A 6,579-nucleotide genomic window follows, 5' to 3' on the forward strand; every position below is an offset into this window, starting at 1 on the left:
AGTGCGTTGATGGCGATCGATAAATTATGACCACGTATGGTAATGCCAGATCAACTTGTTTTAAATCTAACTAGAAGATGGCGCTGATTTTAGTTCTGGAAATGCTAAACCAGAAATAATCTTATGAAATAATACTGATTTATCGACATTTATTAAATATCGAAACACGCCCAGCTCACAGATTAGATACCAGTTGAGATAATTGTGGTCCTACTACTGTATGCCCTCGACTGTCCTTCATGCTACTGTAGGAAGGGAGAAAAAGAGAACAGCATAACATATAAGTTCCTTCTTCTTCTTCTAAGTTCAAATAAAAACATCCAGCGGAGCATCAGTTGTAAGATAAGCAAATATTTGCCTTAAATTTTTTCAATCTAAATTTCAAATCTATTGGATGGAAACGACTTAAGTTCAAAGTTTTCGTTAATAGGGTCATATAATAATAATAATCGTTGGCACAACAATCCATATTGGATCAGGGCCTTGAAGTGTATTAGGGCACTTCATTCAAGACCGTAAAGGTACTCTACAGTAGACTGTAGGAGACAATGTGGTCAGCATTGGGCTCGCCCGAGATTATTACCCTGATTTGACTCAGGTACTCATTCACAGCTGAGTCGACTGGTATCCGACGTCAAATCACGATACAAATCCCTCTGCCACCAGCGAGATTTGAACCGCGACCTTCCGTACGACAGCCTTGTGCTCTCGGGTCATACGGTTACTAAATGCGACATCCTAGAGCAGAAGAGAAACTAATTCGGTTTAAAACCAAATATTTTCGAAATATGAAAGGCGAAAATTAGGAAAATAGATGCAGCCGTGAAATTAAATCTTTCATTAAGATTTTAATTTGGTTAAATATGGGAGCGACCAACTACACCGAGTGATTCATCAACTTATGCTCAAGGTGTGGGACAGCGAATCAATGCCTGACGATTGGCAACGATGCATGATCTGTCTCATACATAAAAAGGGAGATATCACACAGTGCAGCAATTATAGAGGTATCACGTTGCTGAGTACCATCTATAAGATATTCTCTACTATCTTGCTAGGCCGGATAGCCCCATACTCCCTGAACATTATTGGCCTATACCAAAGAGGCTTCACTCCAGGCAAATCAGCAACAGGATCACTCTCGAGACACACTGCCTTTATCCAGATCGAGCAGGCAGTGTGGGATCTTGGGCTGTACATCAATGAAGACAAGACAAAATATATGATGGCAACGTCAGCACCGAAAACCAACCAACATCAAACCGCACTGGTCAAACAGGAAGAATAAAGATAGGAGAATACAACTTTGAGACCGTTGATAATTTGTCCTATCTAAGGTCAAAAATCACAACCGATAACAACTACGATGATGAAATCCGCGCACGGTTGTTATCAGCCAACAGAGCCTATTTCAGCTTACAAAGACTCTTCCGCTCGAAATCGAAAGAATCGTCAGAAGAATTTTTGGCCCCCTACATGAAGATGGACGATTCCGTAGCCTACACAATGACGATATCTATGAGCGATACCATGACCGTCTGGTTGTGGATAAAATCCGGCTCAATAGGTTACGGTGGGCGGGTCACTTAATCCGTATGGATGAGGATGATCCAGCCCGGAATGTCGATAAGGGCAATATCTATGGTAGAAAAAGAAGACGAGGCAGACCCTGCCTAAGATGGAGCGATGGCGTAGGTTAGGACGCCAGACAGCTTTTAGGGATATCGAATTAGTGGACTTCGGCGCAAAACCGGGATGTCTGGAGTTCCCTATTAACGTAGGTCTAGATAGGATACCGGTTATTACGCCGTTGATGATGATGAAATTAATATTTGGGGTGATGGCCATTAGCTTTTAAAACTGCAAGAAGTTTTCTTTTCATCGACCCTACAAATTTTTCTGTGACTTCCACAGGAATAGAACTCCAATCATCCTTTATGTGATATTCTAAATCCCTTTTGTTCCTCATCTCCCTTTTTCGTAGCTTCTTTTCGACATGTGCCCATCGCCCGTGTGCTCTATCGGATTTAAATCCGAGCTCTGAGGTGGATGAGGAAGAGTTTTTTTGACATGGTAAGGCAGCCATTCCTTAATGACCATGGCTTTATGTTTCTCTTTTCTCTCTTCTTCAAATTTTGTGCAACAGATACTGCAGTTGTCTTCGAATCGTTCCTTATGTACCGCAGAATTTGTCTTATTATTTGTTCCGGTTGGATTTGAGTCAAATCAGGGTAATAATCTCGGGCGAGCGCAATGCTGACTACATTGCCTCCAATAGGGTACTATAATCCTGTAGTGTACCGTTACGGTTTTGAATGAAGTGCTCTAACACATTTCAAGGCCCTAATCCAATATGGATTGTTGCGCTAACAATTGTTATTATTCCCCTACGTTCTACCCGATATCAAATAAGAGACCAGACAGAATAAAAGTACTAATTGAACCCTTGATTCCCCATATAGCCATATTTTGTGGAAAAAAAATTGTTAACAGAGTTATTGTTAGGGTAATCATCGATTGCGATGCGTATGTGTTACAGAGGGGCCGCCTCCTCCTACTCCACCCCCTCCCAAAAAGCGCGGGTGCGGGAAGGGCTGGATCTTCTCATTGCTCTTTTTTACCCTCTTCCCCAGGGCCTCAATTTTTAGCATAGTTTATGAAAGGGAAGCTTCCGCTTTTCCCTTCATACCCTTTTATACTCCTGCGGGGATAGGCCTAAAAATGAAACCCTTCAGCTTTGACATGGAAATAGCTCCACTTTAAGGTGCTTTAGCTTTCTAAAGCGGACAGACTGCTGCAATAGTTTAACGGGGTACATATACCTCCCACAGTTTTCCCTCAAGGGGTAAAGGTCGAAAATTCAAATTTGACTAAGATGATATAAAAAAAAGCTTCGAGGGGTCATAATTATTTACGAGAGGGTGACCGCGAGGAGTTTTTATCGAGATTGATAATTCCTCTCCAAAACTTCCCACTCGGTTTACGAAAAAGTTATGGAGAAATCGATCAGGTTTTGAGGCAAATATGAACTTCTAACTACCTTTCATATATAATAGTTTGGAGCAAAAATAGTTAACGTGTATCAAGCTACAAAAACATGGTGAGAGCTATTATGCTCCTCTATAATAGGTCTTAGGAGAAGGAAACGGAAACGGAAACCAAGGGAAAGCCGAAACCTGCCGTCCTAAGAAACACCCGACCGTATTATCAAAGGCCACCAAGTAAAATAGGGCGGGAAAAAGATGGGATCCCAATCTGCCTAAGAGGAAAAAAGGCACACAAGCGAAAGGGAGCAGAACTGTGCCCTAGCTGCGAGTATCGTCAATCGAAGCGGCAAGGAACGAAGATGGTGGCTAAACCAAGGTCGTCAACAAAAAGGCGAACAGAGAGCAGAGGTATGAATTCGCCTAGAGGCAAGACTAATCTTTCTTACGCAGAGATACTAAAAAAGGTCAAAGCTGATCCCGCCCTAATAGATCTAGGAAAAAATATCATCAAAATCAGAAGGAAAGGCGATCTAATGTTTGTGTTGAAAAAATCCAGCTTGGACAAAATGGGAGAATGTCACAGTACAGGCCCAAGAATTTGGGATGCATTCGACAAAGTGACACTTAGAGAGAACAGCTCCGCCTTGAAACAATTATTTAAGTTGCAGGAACTGGGAGAAGATTCCATTTTGAGTTTGAGAAAAACCTATGATGGTACACAAATGGGCACTATGTAGCGCAGAAAATGTTGTCGATTGAAAAAGTTAGAATCGAATTGGTTGTCTGCCGTCTAAGAGAGTAGACTTCCTTAAATAGATGTTTCATGTGCCCCAAGTTTGGACAATTCGCAGAGCAGCATTGATCGATCCAATCGACGTAGAAGGTCTGGGGAGTAAAGCCATATTGCCAAGGAAGACCCCAAATGTATATTGAGAGAAGGAAAAGAGGCCCGGAACTGCTATGCCGATCGTTGAGGACATGTTAGAAAACGAAAACGCGCAAAGTCCAAAGGTGACCGCTGGTGATTTTAATGTGTAGGCTTTTAAACGGAGAAGCGAACAGAATGAAGCAAAGGATCAACGACTATTAAAGGCTTTTGCGCAGTTGGATATTGTTCTGGTCAACGAAGTTATTGTATCTTCATCTTCAAGAAAGGAGAGTTCTACCTCCTTTGTTAACCCTGCATTGGAGGTATGTTCTGGAACGTTAGCGAGGATTACGTCTCCAGCGATTATCATCGAGCTACGGAGTGACCCGCACGGCAAGAAAATTGAAGCAGTTGACCATATGACACTATGTATACTCATGCATATGATGCACATTTCCGAGTGGAGTTGGAAACCAGCCTACCTCCGAGCCAGACGAACGGCTCAGAAAGAATTAGGTAGGGTTGATCAAGTGCAAAAAGGGCATCCATATAAGAAAGCGTAAAAATGTCGAGCTGGTTATCCAGCGAGTAGTTCTGTTCGGAGGTGAATGTAAACCTGTTGGGGAGCTCCTAAAGAACCTCACGTGCTGACACGGTCATTCCCACAGACCAAGTGACCCATCCTCGTGTTGAAATTAATCCGGGGCTATTCCCCAAGCAAGAGAGGGGCGGTAATATCTTCCAGGGCCTCTGAATGTGACGGCGATTCCTACAGTAATCACTAACGAACTGTTGGAGATCTGCAATAGGATAGTCCGAATAGGATCCTCAAGCCTTGCGTGAAATCTAGACGGAACATATTCGCTGAAAAAGCCAAAGGGAGTGATTTACAGGTGAATGTTAATACCGATAGGACACAGAGGTTGATTCTTGCCATCATATAATGGCTGGAGAAAAAGAATAGCCATGAAAAATAACGTCAGCATCTGTATAGATTTAAATTCGATAGTTTTCCTGAATGTCCAAGCTGCGATAGGACCCGTAGGACCCAGCGCATGTATTCATTCACCACCCCCTATGCTTATGCTGTATCTGGAAAATTAGGTTCTGAAATGTTAGCTTGCCAAGAGGATTGACATGCCATCAAACTCATGATCACAATGATCCAATGTAAATAGCGAAAAATGGAAGAGATTAGGAAGACGCGGTTACAAACAGTTTGTTACAATGTTGGTGAAAATTTCACTAGAGTAATTAGCGCTATTTTACTGAGCCCGGCAAGACCATGTATAGTACAGTGTATGAGTAGGAAGACACGGTATCTTTTTTTTCAAAAAAGGAGTTCCTTTCGAGACAGCAGCTGGATTTGAACGGAGGTAAAATTAGAAGCAGGACGTGACAAAAAGCGCAAGATGTACTGAAGTCAGCTTAAAAAAGCAAAAGCAAATGTTCGAGTTGGTTATGCGTCAGCCCCTTGATTTCGTTGTTTGGATACGAATCCCGGTTCGTAATATATTTTTCCATTCTATTTTTGTTTCGTGGATGTGAATATACTTGATTATTGCAGTTCTGTTCTTCGCAGTCATTTCAGTTCCCTGTACAGATTCAAAATTTTGATATCTTGATAAACGTTTAATAAAAATGTTTCGATTTTATTTCTGGCTTCGAACAACCTGCGATATCAGTTTGTTGCCGATAATCTGCAGCGTGCGAAACTAAGGTTACTAGAATAAGAATACGATATGAAAAGGCGTCAGTCAGGGTCAGTAAAACAATGATCGTCAAATAAGCAAAGAATAAGAAAGGATTCTTCTATAATATTAATGGAAATGAAAAAAAGGAAAAAAATTCGCTTGAGTAATAGCTTTGCAAGCACATGATCGATTGGACATCATAGCATAGTCAGAATAATTACGTCTTAGCTCTAAGCAATACTCATTTATTAATTCTTAGCTCTATTAAATATTCATAGTAATAAGATCCTAATAAGATGCCCAGTTGTTAAGTTTTTCAAAAGTGAAATAGGACCAATGGATCTATCATAAACGTCGAATATGTGCACTCATAAACCACCAGCACTAAATAGATGTTGGATTAAGATACAAAAAGAATGGTAGTGCTACCATTGCGAGGAGATGTTTAAAAGAAGAAGGGAACTAGTATGTTGATTTTAATTTCTATCCGGGGGAATATGTATGATTAAAGCAATTATTAATTGAATCTAAGTTGTTTTGGCTCTTCCCCTCCCTAGGAAGGCGTCAGTCCTCCCGTTCAATTAGGGTTCGCCCCATTATATTTAAAGCGGCGAGGGCGAACAATTGGATTGGAGTGGGCCTCCGAACAGTCATCGTATCATCTGGCCACGATGAGGCAAAAAGAACGGCGGGGCCACTCGTCGCGTAGATGTCCGAATCAGCTCAGAGCTGATCCTTCCCCATCCATTCCTCGCGCGTTATGATTCTCTTTTGTGGCATTTTAGTTCCTTTGGGAATGAAATCTTCGATGGTATTACTCCGCCTCGAGACTTCACGTCTCTAATAGAGTAGTTTACCCCAGGTGGGGTTAGTTTGTTGACTCCTGACTTAAGGCGCGTGATAAAATCTCTGTGTCCTGACAGGGAAATAATATATGAGAAGGAAGAACCTCGGCCCATATCTCATCGAACTGCTAGCATTCATCGTAACATCTTCACTGCATGGATTCTATCCACATCAAAATAATGAT

This window comes from Hermetia illucens, chromosome 5 (genome assembly GCF_905115235.1).
Source record: "Hermetia illucens chromosome 5, iHerIll2.2.curated.20191125, whole genome shotgun sequence".
Lineage (NCBI taxonomy): Eukaryota > Metazoa > Arthropoda > Insecta > Diptera > Stratiomyidae > Hermetia > Hermetia illucens.